This window comes from Vulpes lagopus, chromosome X (genome assembly GCF_018345385.1).
Source record: "Vulpes lagopus strain Blue_001 chromosome X, ASM1834538v1, whole genome shotgun sequence".
In the NCBI taxonomy this organism is placed as follows: domain Eukaryota; kingdom Metazoa; phylum Chordata; class Mammalia; order Carnivora; family Canidae; genus Vulpes; species Vulpes lagopus.
The window spans coordinates 77,803,468-77,821,495 of record NC_054848.1 but is presented as its reverse complement, the minus strand read 5'-3'; the positions used below and the strand labels follow the sequence as shown (position 1 = coordinate 77,821,495).

Sequence of the window (18,028 nt, the reverse complement as noted above, 5' to 3'; positions counted from 1 at the left end):
AGGTAATTTCAATGCATCCTAAAGTTTGAGAATTATTTAGTCCAATCCTTTCATTGTATAGAAGAGGAAATTTAGGGGAAGTGACATGCTCAAGGTCACAGAGTATGGGAGAGAGAGAGTCACAGGGAGCTGAGGTTATGAATCCCAATATAGTACTTTTCATTGCCTTGGGTAACTCCTTTATTAAATTCCTATATTTTCCCTGTGAATATACACTTCTCTCACAGTCTTCCTCTATAAGTGTCAGTGTCTGACACATCTTAAATGCTCAATAGCTATCTTTTTTTTTTTTTTTTTAGTTTGGTCCTGTGTGAACCAGATAACAAAAGGGTCTCCTATTTTGGCAGTATTTGCTAAAAGTATAAAGTAACAAATATAAGGCCCAGGAAGAGAATACCAGACCCCAGAGGAAAGTCTCTGTGGTTCCTGACCCAAATGTTGAAAAACAGCCTAACTGGAAAACTGTCTCCATCCATGGGCTTTTGGTGGCCAAAGAAGCTGTGTAGTGACATTTCCTATCCAAGGTTCTGAAACCGCTCTGTACACCCACTGTGATCTATTTAAAGGAGCCAGTTCTTTTTAGAAAACAGTTTCTGCCAAGTTTTCTATCAGAGGAAAATCATAAAGTAGGTGAGATTCAGCCATAACTAAAAGGTAGTGGAAATTTTTCTAAGTGAAAGTTGATAGACTCACTGCAAACCCATTACAATGAATCATACCCTCCTCACTTCTCTGTATCCTAACCATTTTTTACTGATATCTGATATTATGTATTGGTTAATCTTAGAAAAATCTCATTTTTTTTACTGGACTTGGACTTAGAGGGAGAGGCTCTCAGAAAAGACATCCTCCATCTCTTGGCAATCTGGTCCTGGCATTTTTCTTTGACCTCCTTTATTCTCTTAGCCCAAAGTTCAGTATATTCTGCAGCTTCATCATTATTTTTCTTAGTATGCTGTTTCTTCAGAGCAATGCACTGATATTTGTGTTGGAGGACATGTGGAATAACAAGATGCAGAATCTTGGGTGCTTCAATTCTAGGTTTCTTACCTTCTTTGTTTAGGGGCCTTCTAACAAATACTGGAGGACATCATTTTTAGAGAGACTGAAAAAGTTTGTGGATTCTGCTAGGTCTTTTAGGCCTAGGCAACGAGGCACAGCAGCATCAATGAGTTCAGGAATAATCTTTGGCCCCCTTTTTTTACAATGACCAAGTTGAGAACGCTGAGATTGGCACCCACAATGCAACCTTGAACAGATTTTTGCTTTCTTTCTCCAGTCCTCCTTGGTCTATAACACGAATGCCCCTTACTCAGCAGCAGGTGGATACAGCCATGGAACAAGACACCCTATTTCATAAGGAAGCCTTATTTGTTGTTGCCAACACTGATTCAGACCATGTAACCCTTCCATTCTTCACCCAGAGCATCATCAGAAACTTCTGTGCTTCTACATTTCTCATAAAAGGTATGAAGTTTGTACTCATTGTCCTCTTCAATGAGTTTCTGGCAGCCAGTAGCTGGGAAAGAGATGTTTATCTTCACCCTAAAGCAGCCAGCCTTCTGCCTCCAAAATGCCATGCAAAAGAGTTCACTGTAACTTTTTGAAAATTATTTTTTCAAAGTAATAGTTATATAATATTGAAAGACTTATTTTTTAAGATTTTATTTATTTATTCATGATGCGTGCGCGCGCACACACACACACACACACAGGCAGAGACACAGGCAGAGAGAGAAGCAGGCTTCATGCAGGGAGCCTGACATGGGACTCGATCCTGGGTCTCCAGGATCAGGCCCTGAGCTGAAGGCTGTGCTAAACCGCTGAGCCACTGGGGCTGTCCCTAATACTAAAAGACTTATTAACATAAAACAGCAGTCCTCTGCTCCCTCCTCCGGAGTCCTTCTTAAAGACAACTCTAAACTTTTTAAGCTGTTTCTTGTTATTTAGCATGTGTATTTTTTTAAAGATTTACCTATTCATCTTTTTTTTTTGGAGAGAGACAGAAAGAGAGAAAGAGGGAGAGGGAGAGAGAGAATGGGGGGGCAGGGTTGAGGGAGAAAAATCTCAAGCAGACTCCTTACTGAGCTTGGAGTCCCACACAGGGCTCTATCTTATGACCCTGAGATCAAGACCTGAGCCGAAATCAAAAGTTGGATGCTTAACCGACTGACCCACCCAGGTGCCCCTATTCATTTCCATGTTTACAAATAATATGTCATAGTTTTACTTCTTAGTTAGCCAATATTATACACTATTTATTGAGTTCCTAATATGGAAGATAATGACTAGTTACCTTCTCTTAATTCTTCAAATATAAGCTATACCACAGTTTTACAATATTAGGAATATTTACTTCCAAACTAAATAGTATATTATAATTTAATCTCCTTTCTTGTACAACTTTATAGTTTCCTTGGAGTTAATAATTGTCTCCTTTTTGCTTGAGGGATCTTTCATTTGACTTCTGTTTTCCATGTGAAGTAGCAGATAGTGTTATCTGTTGAGTGAGTGGGGAGGTAGTTGAAAAGGAAGTTTGAAATAGCCAATTTGGAGCTTGAGGGAAAGAGGTCATGAGTGAACACAGAATATGTAGGTAACATTGAGTGTTCAAATGAGGTAAGAGGTCATGAATTTATAAGTGATACCAATCTACACAGCGGTGTAATTTTTTTTTCTAACTGTGCTCAGGTATAAGAATGGAGGCAATAGACAGTTAAGTTGATTCAGGGCTGAGTTTCCCGAAGGATTCAATTGGGAATAAAAGGACAGACAATGGAACAAAAGTTAACATATTAAAAAACAGAAGTTAGATGAAAGCTCTCTCAACTTCTTTCTACCAAACCTTTGACCCATTTATATCTATATTCATCTTTCTCCTTGGTTAAAATGAGGGAAAGAGTCCTTCTTACTGTCTTATATTATTTTATCTGCCTATGAGGATAATGAAGGACATGAAATTCCTAAACACAGAATCCAGTGGAATTATTGATTTTGAACAAAACACTAAGAATTATATGAGTTTGGGAAGGGAGGGAAAGAGAAAAGTGTGCATGCTTGCACGCACGCACACACACACACACACACACACACACCAGGATAAAGCTGGAAAGTCAAGTCTAACAGTGAAGTAAAAGGTGAGAGAATCTTCTTGAATGGGGAAATATTGCTTGAGATGAGTAGTGAATATTTAGAATAGCTACCATGGAAAACTGATGGGAGATAAAGCTGAATAGGTATACATAAAAAGTCTTCCTAGCAGCTCTGAAGACCCCAGATTAGGCTTTAGACCATGCACTGGTTGTGGCACTGGTCCTAACAAAGGTATGATTTCCACTAAGAGTTCAGTTGGAGCATAGAAAGTGTGGTTAGATTGATCAAAGAATGAGGGGTTTTCTGGGCAGGTTTAGTGACAAGATGTGTCTAGAATTAGATGAGGATATTAGCAAGAGGAACATACAACAAGGTTTAGGCTGGATAAGAAAGGAAGCAATATCACAAATGGGTCACAAGGCTTCTCACTAGGCTCAACATGGAAATAACTGTACATTTTAGGTTCTAAAGGAAAAGGCTCAGGGGTGTTCCCATTACTCCTTTCAGTTGCAAAATAGAGTTATCTTTATATCAATAGACTACAAGTAGTCTATTGGACTACTGGAAATTATTAATTTCCAAATAATAATTGGGCTACTTGTAGTCTATTGATATAAAGATAACTCTATTTTGCAACTGAAAGGAGTAATGGGAACACCCCTGAGCCTTTTCCTTTAGAACCTAAAATGTACAGTTATTTCCATGTTGAGCCTAGTGAGAAGCCTTGACTACTTGTAGTCTATTGATATAAAGATAACTCTATTTTGCAACTGAAAGGAGTAATGGGAACACCCCTGAGCCTTTTCCTTTAGAACCTAAAATGTACAGTTATTTCCATGTTGAGCCTAGTGAGAAGCCTTGTGACCCATTAGAAACGACAAATACCCACCATCTGCTTCAACGTGGATGGAACTGGAGGGTATTATGCTGAGTGAAGTGAGTCAATCGGAGAAGGACAAACAGTGTATGTTCTCATTCATTTGGGGAATATTAATAATAGTGAAAGGGAATATAAAGGAAGGGAAAAGAAATGTTGGGAAATATCAGGAAGGGAGACAGAACATAAAGACTCCTAACTCGGGGAAACGAACTAGGGGTGGTGGAAGGGGAGGAGGGCGGGTGTTGGAGGGGAATGGGTGACGGGCACTGAGGCGGACACTTGACGGGATGAGCACTGGGTGTTTTTCTGTATGTTGGTAAATTGAACACCAATAAAAATTAATTTAAAAAAATAATAATTGGGCTTTTGGTTAATATGTACCATAGTGCCATTTGGGACTGATTGGTACAGAATTACTGTTTGTTTTCCTATACTGCTACTAGAGATAGTAGTCTGACTTCCTAGAAGTCTGATTCATAGCAGGGCTGGCTTTCTGGGCTGATTGCTGCAGGCTGTGAGTCAGTTTTATTTTCACATATGGTCTGGCCATTGTTCGTTTGTACATTTAGTCTATTGATTGAATCCTTTCTCGAACCTACATCACCAGACAGACTTTTCAAGAATAGCTGGAATTTTTTTAAAGAGCTGGAAATGTTGTCTTTATTGCTAAAACTTAAATAAAAATGTGTCTAGTATTTTAAAAAAATAATAATAATATGTACCATAGTACTAATGCCTCAGATCACTTTTTCAAAAAGACAAAATGTAAGAGTTGAAAGGGTTATGTCTATGGCACAATGAGGCTTTAACTCAATTTTTAATATCATGTAGTTTTATGATTATATAAGGAACATACCCTAATGTGGAAAATTTGAAAGCTACGTAAAAGAACTAAAAATGTCCTCTTATACCAGCATTCAGGGAAAAAATAACTGAATTACTTTAGCATATATATGTACATACAATTTTGTGTCATATTTAAATGCATGGGTTCTGGAGCTAGATGGGCTGGGGTCTTATCCCAGAACAACCATTTCAATAGCTATATACAAATAAATACATATGAGATTTTTCAATAGATATATGGGAGGATTTTGGCCACAGTCCTTGGTTCAAACTGAGTATAAAAACAATCCATTAAATAATTGTTGAAGCTGTGTCATAGATACATGGAGTTCATTATACTACTCTATCTAATTTTAGATGTTTATCACATTAATATTTTTAACAAGTTTAAAAATTAGTCTTTCTAATAAGTATTAAAAGGTCAAAAGAGAAACAAACCATTAAACATGGTATTAAATGTTTATATTGCTTATATTATGTATATATTTATTATTTATATATATTTATATTATATTAAAAAGGGTATTAAATAAAAAATCAGGATTAGACCTCAAGGAAACAGACTTTTTGTATCCTAAAAAGCTGAAGGCAGATATTTTGTCCAGGGTCATCTGGGTACTGCTTTGGCTCTTTACCCAGTTGAGGGTGTGGCTTTATTAATGCGTTTGATTCAAGAACCAGAAGAGCCCACTGTCAGTTCTGAACATTCCCTTACCATATGTAAAAGACCCACAGCTAAAATCACCCTCAATATGGAAAAACAGATTTTTTCCTCTACAGTCAGGAACAAGATAGGGACATCTGCTCTTACCATTACTATTTAACATAGTACTGGAAGTCTTAGCCTCAGCAATCAGCAAAAAAATAAATAAAGTATATCCATTGGCAAGGAAGAAGTCAAATTTCAGTATCTGCAAATGACATTATACTCTATATAGGAAACCTGAAAAACTCCACCAAAAAATTACCAGAACTAATACACTAATTCCGCTAAGATGCAGGATATAAAATCAATATACAGAAATCTGTTTCATTTCTATAGACCAATAATGAAGCAGTAGAAAAAGAAATCAAGGAATCAATCCCATTTATAATTGCACCAAAAAATATAAAAACCTAGTAATGAACCTAACCAAAAGGGTAAAAATCCATACTCTGGAATCTATAAAACACTGGTGAAAAAAAAATTGAAGATGACAGAAAGAAATGGAAAGACATTCCCTGCTTATGGATTGGAAGAGCAAACATTATTGAAATGTCTATACCACCCAGAGAAATCTACACATTTAATGGAATCCCTATCAAAATACCACCAGCATTTTTCACAATACTAGAAGAGACAATCCTAAAATTTGTATGGAACCACATAGACTCCAAATAGCCAAAGCAATCCTGAAAAAGCAAAGCTGGACGCATCATGATTCCAAGCTTTAAGCTCTATTACAAAGCTGTAGTCATCAAGACAGTCTGCTACTGGTACAAAAACACACACACAGATCAATGGAACAGAACAGAAAACCCAGAAATGGATCCACAACTCTATGGTAAACAAATCTTCAACAAAGCAGGAAAGAATATCCTATGGAAAAAAGTCTAACAAATGGTGTTGGGAAAACTGGACAGCCACATGCAAAAGAATGAAACTGGACCACTTTCTTACACCAGATGCAAAAATATATTCAAAATAATTAAAAACCTAATTGAATAGAAACCATCAAAATCCTAGAGAACACAGACAGAAACTTCTTTGACCTTGGCCATAGCAACTTCTCACTTGCTTATGTCTCCTGAAGCAAGGGAAACAAACGCAGAAATTGAACTATTGAGTCTTCATCAAGATAAAAAGCTTCTGCATAGTGAAGGAAATAACCAACAGAACTAATAGGCAGCCTATGGAATGGAAGAAGATATTTGTAAATGACATAACTGATAAAATCTAAAAGAACTTACCAAACCCAATACCCTAAAACCAAATAATCCAGTTAAGAAATGGGCAGAGGACATGAATAGACATTTTTCTGAAGAAGACATCCAGATTGCTAACAGACAACATGAAAAGATGCTCAACATCTCTCATCATCAGGGAAATACAAATCAAAACCACAATGAGATACCATCTTACACCTGTCACACTGAATAAAATTAACAACACAGAAACAACAGGTGTTGGCAAGGATGCTGAGAAAGGGGAACCCTCTTACACTGTTGGTAGGAATGCAAACTAGTATAGCCACTCTGAAAAACAGTGTGGAGGTTCCTCAGAATGGTAAAAATAGATCTATACTATGATCCAGCAATAGCACTACTAAGTATTTACTCAAAGGATACAAAAATACAGATTCAAAGGGGTACATCCATGCCAATGTTTATAGCAGCATTATCAACAATAGCCAATTGGCAAATCGAACTCCAATAAAAAATATACAAAAAATAGCCAAACTATAAAAAGAGCCTAAATGTCCACTGACTGATGAATAAAAAAGAAATAGCATATATACACAATTGAATATTACTCAGCCATTAAGAAAACTGAAATCTTGCCATTTGCAACAACATGGATGGAACTAGAATGTAGTATGCTAAGCAAAATCAGTCAGAGAAAGACAAATACCATATAATTCCACTCATATGTGGAATTTAAGAAGGAAAACATGAACATATGAGAGGAGGAAAAAAAAGAGAAAGGGAAACAAACCACAAGGGACTCTTAGAGAACAAACAGGATTGATGGAGGGGGGCAGGTAGAGGATGGGCTAGATAGATGATGGGTATTAAGGAGGGGACTTAAAAATATTTTTTTATTTATTTACTTGAGAGAGAGAAAGAACGAGCAGGGAGAGGGGGAGAGGAAGTGGAAGAGGGAGAAGCAGACTCCCCACTGAGCAGGTGGCCAGACTTGGGGCTAGATCCCAGGACTCTGAGATCATGACCTGAGCAGAAGGCAGATGCTTAACCGACTGAGCCACCCAGGCACCTCAGGAGGGTACTTGTTATGATGAGCACTGAGTACTGTATCTAAGTGATGCATCGCTGGATTGTATTCCTGAAACCAATATTGTCCTGTATGTTAACTAACGAGAATTTAAATAAAAATTTAAACAGAAAAAAAGGAATACGACCTCATTATAGAAATTGTAAAAAACAGAGGAAACTACATTTATAATTCATCCATAATCTACCATTTTAAAGAATCAGTGATATAATTTTGGTATTTTTTGGACATTCATGTTCTTATAAAGTTTTGATGATTAGTAAAAATAATAAACAAACGTCCTCTTAAATGGAAGTTCACAGATTATTTATACAAGTTTTCTTTCTTTTTCCCCCCAGAATGGTGACATAAACTCTGAGGGTAAAAAAGCTAATGTTGCAGGGGGAAAAATCAGCTATATTTTTGGATCCAGCAGGACTGTTCCCTGTACAGGCAGTGGCACTGGCAGGTATAAATTTATAGGGAACTAGGAACCAGGGTAAATCCATTTTAGGATATTCGACACCTGCTGCCACCTTATGAGCTTTTTCTCCTCGTCTAAGTAAATCAGGACATTACAATGTATGATCCTTTCCCCTCCAAGCCATAACACCAGAAATATCGTAGGTGTTTATTAGCATTGGGATGTGAAATACTACAATAATTTTATATAGGCATGCATATATTTGTAATATAAAAAAATAAGAATTCAAATAACCTTTTATTATTTGGAGGTTAACTGATGGAAAATTGTATTTTGAAGTAAATGTAGGCCTTAATCTATCACATACTGCATTTGTCTCCATTACCTTTATGTTGTTATGTATTTTACATATATACATTTTCAATGTTAAGTAAATGATCTATTGGTTTTTCTTATTCTTTCATTATTGGAAAGTCCTCCCAAGTCACTTTTACTTTAGTTATTATATATTTTCCTTTTTTTTACATTTAACACTTGAATCCTTCTGAAATTTGCATTTGACGAGCTTCTCTTGTAAATGATACAAGCATAAAAATAACTACCACCATGCATTATTTGAGTACTGTGTACTGAGATAAGCATTTTAAATGCATTACATCATATATGCTTTAATCATTCTCATTGGAAATACAAATGATCAAAAGGCACGTTTTTAAAAAGAAAACCCCAAATCCCTCCACCTATAATTAGCATTTTTGTGAAAAATTTTCTATATATTTCATATGCCTATATGCACAGGTACATGTACAGGAATACATAGATGTATATAGAAATTGAATTATGCTGCTTTGCAACCTATCTTTTCTATTAAATTATATATATGGATACATTCATATCAATAAATGTATATTTACATTATCTTTAATGTGTATGTAGTAAATGGCTAAACTGACACATCTCAATTTACCTAGTTAACCTACTATTAGAGACAGGTTGTTTCCAGTACTTTTTTTTTTTACTATAAACAAAATGTTAACACTCTTAGGTATATATCTTCTAACACTTTCATTTATCTTCTTAAATTCTAGTGAAATTGCTAGATCATAGAAGGTATGTACACTGTACATTTTTAAATAGATTGCCAAATAAACCTCTGGAAATGTACCAATTTACATAGTGCATTAAATCATTTATCCCCACAGCCTTGCCAACACCACGTTTTGTTAACCTTCTATAATCTGATAGGTAAAAACCTATTAGTTTATTTGCAAAGTGAGTTTGTCTATCAGTATTCCTTTTTTATGAGTATTTTGTTCATAACTTTTCATCATTTTGCTATTAGGACATTTATTTTTTAATTTCTGTGTAGGACTTGTTTATATATTAACAATATTTACCCTTTGTTATAGGTCACAGATTTTTTTTCCTAGTTTGTATTTTTTTTGCCAGACAGGTTTTTTGAAGGTAAAATTCATTACTCTTTTTCTTTACATCTTCAGTCTTCATAAAATGATTAGGAAATCCTCCTCAAACTCAAAACTGTAAAAATATTATAAATATATGTTAAATTATAACTAAATATACAAATTTTAAAGTATAAAATATTTTCTAGTACCTTTATAGTCTTTTCATTTAAATCTTTGATCCAGCTGGAATTTTGACCTAAATAGTGAGTATAGATGTAGGTTTATTAAATTTCCCTTTTAATGGCTAGCCCTACCCAAATAACATTTATTGAAAAAAGCCATCTTTTCCTCCAGTCCATAGGTTTGAAATGGCTTTTCATCTTAAAATTCATAGTATATTTGGAGATAGTCTAGTATTTCGACAAAAAAAAAAAAAATAGACACTGTTCTGTTACATTGATCTGTTTCTATACAAGTACCACAGCATTTAATTAGTGTTATTATTAATTTTTTTAGATTTTATTTATTTATTGAGAGAGAGAGAGCATGTGCTCAATGCATGAGCGGGGCGGGGAGAGAGAGAGAGAGAGAGAGAGAGAGAGAGAGAGAGAGAGAGAAGCAGTCTCCCCACTGAGCAGGGAGGCCACATGATGCTCAATCCCAGGACCCTGAGATCATGACCTGAGCCTAAATCAAGTCTGATGATTAAGACTGAGCCACCCAGGTGCACCTAATTAGTGTTATTTCTAGTACAATTTGTATTTGGAAGAGCAAGGTTTTTAAAATTATTCTTTAAAATTTCATCTGCAATTTTGGTGTTTCGTGTGGTGTAAATATCTCATTTCTCCCTCAAATGGAATCAAAGTGATTCTTATAATGCTATTAACTGATTTATGTTCCAGGAGGGAAAGAAAGTGGTAGCACTATGGCACTGGAGACTGTGAATAACTCTGCATAACCCATTATAAGCAGTTGTCTTTATGAATGTGTTTCTAGGTGGAAATAAACATGGAGAACCATTGTTGCATAATGTCACTTCCCTAACAGAACTTTCTGCAGTAATGGAAATGTTCTATAGCTGCAATTTCCAATATGGTAATCATTAGCCACATGTGGCTACTGAGCACTTGAAGTGTGGCTAGTGAGACTGAGTAAATTTTTAGTTTTATTTAATTGTGATCAGTTTAAATTTATACAACCACATGTTTATTGGACAAAGTACTTCTAAAGCATGATTACTTAAAAAATAACTGCCCTATTAGACTGTTCCATATTGACAGATAATAGATTTGACAATTACCTATTATCCTGAAACTATCATTTAGATAGAGATTTTCAGTTAAATGTTAAGGCTAACCCTGAGATCACAGTGGCAGTTCAATTAAATATATAATGAATGCCTCTTGTTTTCATGGCACTCTTGCAGAATAAGGGACAGATAACATATAGCCTTCAAGAAGTTTAAACTTTAGTAGAGGAGATAATGTGATAAATAACAATAATGGTTTCAGAATAAGGTAAGTACTATAAAAGAAGAATCAACAAAATGTCAAGAGTTCCAAGAAGGAACTCTTGGAAATTCTTTTGGCTATGGAGCATGAAAGATAAATTAGGGAAGGCTGCATGAAAGAGGTGTCACTTGGGGATCCCTGGGTGGCACAGCGGTTTGGCGCCTGCCTTTGGCCCAGGGCGCGATGCTGGAGACCCGGGATCGAATCCCACGTCGGGCTCCCGGTGCATGGAGGCTGCTTCTCACTCTGCCTATATCTCTGCCTCTCTCTCTCTGTGTGTGTGACTATCATAAATTAAAAAAAAAAAAGAAAGAGGTGTCACTTAAACTAGTTCCTGAATATGATTTGTTCTTAACAGACAGAGAAGTAGAGATGGGAGAAGGAGAAAGACACTCCCAAGTTAAAAGAATGGCATAAGCAGAGATAGAAAGTGTGGATAACAAAAGTTATGTTGGATAATGATGAGTGGTCTGGTCCAACTAGATCATCATGTGAACAGGAAGGTACTTAATGTATCAAGTAATTATAATTGTTATAAATTCTTTCAGATTCAGTAACAATCCACACCACTTAATATACACTCACTAGATATCAATACTCTTAAGTCAAGGACTAAATGGACTTCAGGAAGACGAGACCTAATATGCAGGATATAGTGAATTGGAGAGCAAGCTAAAAACAAGAAGAGAAGAGGCTTTTATAGCAGAGGCCAGGTCAAGAATGGAGGGGAAGGGAAGAGAGGGGAAGGAGAGAAAGGAAAATAAGAAACAAAAGAATCTAGAAGACTTTACAGGGAGTGGTAGCAATAGGAATGTAAAGGAGAAAACCTATTCCAGAGACAGAACTCAGGGCATTTAATAAAAGACAGGACGCAGGAGGCAGGAATGGATGAAGCATTTGGGAGTCACAGATGAATGATATCGAAGAGAAGGGGGTGCTAAATTAGTGTCTGAATACTTTTTATTTGCCAATAAAACACCCAGCTAGAAGAATAAACAAGCTAGGTAAAAAGCTTTGAGAACTCAGGAGGGAAGCCAAGGTACTGCTACGTGAAGAGGTCAGATTAAAGGAGGAAAATAAAGCAAGAAGCCTAAAGCCTGGGTCCTTGGCACAGAGAATATATGTTAAGGTTATTTTATCAAAGATTTGGAGCCATGTCTGTGGCTGGGGAAGCCCAAGAGAAAATGACCCACAATGGACTCACTCCAATGCCTTCAATCTCATTGGGAACCAGTTCAAAGTGAACCAGCCCAGAGTTTGAATTTGTGATAGCTTTTGTCAAATGGACCTGTGCAGTACTCTCTGCATCAGGTCTTATATTGGCCAGGCATATTTTACTTTAGCAAATCCTTTGGCACTGACAGTCCAAGTCTAAACTTATTAAGAAGCTTACTTTCGAGTCCTAGCTCAGGATAATTAAAGTACACGTTGCACATTTAACATTTATTTCTCTTTATCTACCAAGTTAGCTCTGATCGTGGCTTCCTGATATAGGCTCAAGAAATAAACCTTAGGGATTAAAGAGTGTGGGTTACTGGCTACAGCTAGAAACCAACCCTAAAAAGCCCCATTAGCCCATACCCTGAGGTTTGGTGATTTTTCTTACTTTATATCTTTTTTCTAAATAGTTGAAACTTGGGATTTTTCGTTTGTTTCTTCTGCTTGGTTGTAGTACATTTTCACCAAAGGGCTTATAGTACTTTTCAAATGAAGAAGGCAACATGTATATTCTTCTTCTAACAGTCCTGGCTGCAATCGGTACTGTCATGGTTACAGATATAGCCAAGTACAGGGGAAAAAATGTATTTTTCTCCTTTAAGTTTCATCATGCTGCAATAACCCATCACAGAATCTATTCAGGCCATCAAACTGCACACAGTGATGACTTCCTTTAAGGGAAAGATGTAAACACACAATTCTGTTTTACCAAAGCATTTGATCAGTTCAACCATATTTTAATTCATTCCACTTTCCCATGCTTTCCCCCTTCTCAAATGGCAAATGCTTTGCCCTGAGCCACTTCAGTGAACTATGCAACCCAATGTGATTGATAATATGAAATTTATTGTTTTAAATAGAACTGGAAGAGTCACTTCAAAATTCATCTCCTTTAAATGGCTGGACACTTCAATGCATGTCTTCTTAAGACTAAACAAAACTTCAATGGCTTTGTACCTGTGGCAACATTTGCCAGTTGGGTAATTTGTGCTACTCTCCAGGTAGCCACACCATCCTTTCACCCTGGCAAACGGCATATGCTTGTTTGGACTGTATCACCAATTACTTAAGAAAGTTCTACTCAATTAAAAAAACATGTCTCAGGAAATGAATGGGTAAATCAAGACTCAGACCTGACTTTCCCTGTAAAAGCCATAGTCCAGGGGAATTCCTATATCCCCCATGCCTTATCTGTGCATTTAACCTCTGCACAGAGAGGTCCCAGCAGTGGTAGTCCCACAGAAAATGAAAATGGCCCATTGCCAACCTGAGTGAAGACTACTCAGAAATCTATAAGGGCAGCAGGGACCATACTGCAAAGCCTCGCTTAAATCCCCAGCCCTACTGCTCTGAAGGCCTGCCCTTGGCCTGTCAGGCTTTGGTCACCGCTTGCCCCTCCTTCCAACCAGCTGGAGTGAGAGAGTGGGCGAACCAGGAGCCTTTAGTGCCAAAGCCTTTTACCCACACGTCATAAATGCTTTCTATTTAAATCATCTGCTTCCACCACCCGGTAATTGCAGGCTGTCTAGCCCAAGGCAGACCCCAAACTGGAGAGCTCACATGGTGAGCAGCATCAGGTCCAGACACTGCAGAGTCAAATAGCGTAGTGGCCCTATAGTGGGGGGTTACTCTGTGGACAAGGGGTAGAAAGGGTGAAATGGGTGCAGGTAGAAACTTCCCTTGAAGCCTCTGGCTGAGGTATACGTGGGATTTTCAATCTTCCTAGGCCCGAGGGTGGTTGCCTAATTCCTCTCTATAAGTAAGGAGCACTGAAAACAAAACGAAACAACTGTATTCTGAGGTGCAAGACCTGTGGAAGCTTAAGTGCCTCCTACCATATTAGGAAAGAGCCCAGTAGTGCAGCATTGCAAGGGTACCACACTTCAACTCCTCAGGAAGAGCCTGAGGAGGGTGTCAATGGGGAAGACACCCCCAGTCCCCACACTTGTTCCAGATGCTTAACTTCTGCCTTCTGGAGGGGGCGGTGCTGCAACTGAGGTAGCCTTTCTGGGCAGTACTTGCCTGCTGAATTTGCAAAACCCCAGAGCCAGGTCCTTTTCTTCCTCTCAATTTCCTTATTTGGGGTCTGATGCCTAGCTGTACCACCTGTTCAGTAATCCACAACTTGGCTCCCCTGGCCAGGAAGAGAAGGATTTCTTCTTGGTAGTCTACAAAAGGTGAGATTGAATATACTGGCGGAGGGTAAACTATTCCTGAATAGACCCCCCACACACACACACACACACACAAAACCTACCAGTGATAAGTCCCAAAGTAGCTTTCATCGAAAAGGTACTTTTCCAGCATTTCAGCCCAACCACAACTTTTGTGGGTGGCGTATAGAAAACCTTAAATACCTGTTTACTAATGTTTCCCTCCTGGGCCCCTGGGTCCCACAGATGGGGAGGGGAGTGGCTCCAGGAACCAGGAGAAATCCCTAGATCAGGGAATTATTATAACATACTTCCTTTGCCATTTCTTTGCCAAATCATTTTTCTTAGACGTCTGACAGCAAGTAACAAATGAAGTTCCTTGCTCCAATCTCAGGCTCAGAGCGACAAGGCAGGTCACACTGGGTGGCCGTCCCTCCTCATGCTCTCCTCCCTCTCTGGGGTTCCTTCCCAAAAAGTCTGAAGCACTGCTTAGCGCAGGTCGTCCTCTCCCCTGAGCAATGGTTGGGAGAGGATCACTCAACCTGAGAAATTGGCTCAAAGGAAGCAGGGATTTCTGTGGGCAGAGGAGATAGGGCATCGCAGAGTCTGAGCTGGGGTCCCTTCTGGTTTTCAAGGCAGGCGGGCATCCTTGCTTTCAGATCACCTGAGCTCTCTCTTGTCCCCTGCTGGGAATCCCCAGGAGCTGGAGCTCATCAATGGGGAACCCCTCCCTGCTTCGCCTAGGAGATGCTTTGAGTCCTAAATGTGCTCTGGTTGCTCTCCTGGCTGCAGGCAGAAACGTGGACAGAATCGGAGAGACGAGCCCAGTGGAAAAGCATCTTCCAGGCTACAAAGTTCTGCACCAGCTGCAAAGACCACAAAGATGTGGCCGCAGAAATGCAACGCACCGGCTCACCTGCACCTAGCAGGGATAGCAGGCTCCTTCTAGGCAAGGAGCCCCTGGCCTTGAGAGTTCTGGTCCCTAAACTTTCTGGGAGAGGTGAAGGAAGAGAAAGAAAACTGGCAAGTGTTTCCCGGAGCGGGAACCTGGGCTGAAGGAGAGATAGAGTTTCTGTTGGTTGCAGCTTGCCTGCTCCCTTCTGTCACCTGAGAGCCTAGCACATTTTCTACTCACCAGCCTACTGTCCGGTTATGCAAATGGGCATTACCTGTCTGAGTCTTGCATAACAGCGGGCGACGTCCAGCAGGGCTTACTCCTGCAGTTCCATGTCTGGAGCAATGAGTCACGGTCCAGGGCGAAACGGAGAGCTGGGTTCCAAAGAGCGTGGGCTTGAGTTTCCTGGGCGAAAAGGGAGGCTACCCAAAGGCGATCAGAGCTGGAGGCGGCTTGGAGGAAACGGTATCTTCTGGAGGAGTGGATAGAGCAGCCCCGCCTGTTTTCTCCACTCCCTGTCCTAGCCAGAAGATGCTAGGAAACTTCTCACCCAGGGAAGATTTCTAGAGTTCAGCAGAGCTTTTGTAGACTTCAAGGGGAGTTGGACAGTGAGAAGCTAAAAAGGTTTCCTAAATTACTCTTCCCCTTTGCTAGAACGTCAGGTGCCACCTCTCGGCTCTGTGACCAGAGTCTTTGAAGTCGCCTGCCTCTCAGCCTCTTCCTTTGCGACTTTGCTTCGGAGCAGCGGTGCTCTAGCTGCACCTTGTCTTGGCCAAATGATACACCGAGGGGCGCAGGTGTCTCAGCCTATAGCTCTCACTCTCCTCAAAAAGCATGCACGCTCTAAAGTGCAGCAGTCCTTACCACCCAGACTGTAGTGTAGGCTTCAGGTGCGAACTCGGCCCGCCTCTCCCCGCCGGTTCGCTGTTCCAGGCTTTCCCGTGAACCCCCTCCAGCGGGTGCGCAAAAGCCTACTGGGTCCCACTTAGCTCCGAAGAGGGAGCAGCGCCTGGGAAGTGCACTCCACGCTTGCCTCACATCCTGCCACCGCTGTTGCTGCCTCCAAAATAATGCCTAGAGTGGGGGTAGGAAGGTAGTGGAAATCACCTAGAGCTGCGTCTCCATAGCTAACAGTTTGGTGCCTCCGGGCTGACTGATTGCACCAGGGAGGAGGTGGGGATTCGAGAGAACAGCTCGGGCACGTCACAGAAAAGGGTTGCTGCTGCTCCTCCTCTTCCACATCCCTTTGGATTTGGGAGCGCGAGGAGGGGAGGGAGACTGGGAAAGACTGCCAACCCCGAGTCCCCCATACCCTGGTTTAAAAAAAAAAAAAAAGGAGAAGGAGGAGGAAGAGGAGGAGGAGGAGGAGGAGGAGGACGGGGGGAAAAAGCACTTCCCTCTTACCTTTCCTGGGAGAAGGAAAGCGCGTCCCGGCAGCGCCGTCTAGTGTCCGTACCAGAGTAGGCCGGAATATTGGGTTGGGGTGAGCGCTGAACATAGTGCAGGGGTGGAAGACCACTAGGCGAAGTTTTTTAGCCATCCTGGACCCTAGTTCCACCCACTGAATAGGTATCTAGCTCAACCAGCAGTTTACCTATTTGGTTCCCCCCAGGCCAGAACTTAATGGTATTAAAAATACAGGTCACCTAATTGTATTCATAATGAGAGTGTCCCAGTCCCAGAGAGAACTCCTTCCACCCTTCCCACGTTAGAAATCCCTAAGTCTCAGGGTTTTCCAGCCCTGACCATAGTACAGTGAACAGGAGGGTTCTGGGACCCCGAGAGGGGGCTTGAAGATAGAACACGGGTTGTGATTGTTCATGCTGCGTGCCTGAGGCTCTCCAGAGATGATCCTGACCATCTGTTCTCCAAGGTCACAGGGCCCAGGAGCTCCTCTCTTTAAGAGTGATAGAGAAGACGGACTGAGACTCAGAAACCGACAAGGTCTGAATTGCAGCAGAGGAAGAGTCCTGTTTCTGTTCCAGTTATCTCCCAAAGCATTCTACTCAGCTCATAGGCTCCTTGCTGATTAACACACTTAACAGAATTGCTCATTTAACGGGTCAGCTGAGTGCTATGGGCAAGCATTTGCTGTGGAGCTGTGCTCCTATTGGTCTTTCTCTGAGCTTTCTCCAGCTGTTCCCCTGAGGTTGCTCCATTGCTCTGTGTTGGCTACAAAGAATCAATGAGCCAGAGATGGAGACAGGGACCTAGAGAGAGCAACTGAGAACTCTGTGCCTGGCACCTGGCACAAACTTGGGCCCTTCCAGCCTTCTTTCTTGGTCAGCTTAGCTTCGGTCCATCATCCACTGGATTTTTAAAGCCTGAGCCTGTGCACAATTAAAGTTGCCGTCCCTCCTTCACCTCTCGTGCCAAGTTTATGCATTCTTTTTTTTTCCCTGTGGGCCATCTCACCCATCATATCCTGGAAAACGGAAAAATTCTTTCTGCAACTGAGGTTTAAATTGTGGAATCAAGAGACGCCAGGTGTGGAAGGAAAAGTCCTTTCAGCACAAACCAATATTCCCTCCCAAGGTTTTGTTTGTTTCATATGCACTGCAGGGGAGGAGGGGAAGGGGACAATATTTTTGAAACTGGAGAAATATCCTACAGTTTCTGTTGTTCTGTAAC

The 18,028-nt window shown here is 40.1% G+C and overlaps 1 pseudogene; it reads right to left on the bottom strand.

The window, feature by feature from the left end:
- Nucleotides 1–766: 766 nt before the first annotated feature.
- LOC121482601 lies at nt 767–16,937 on the bottom strand (annotated as a pseudogene).
- Between the last annotated feature and the right edge of the window lie 1,091 nt (nt 16,938–18,028).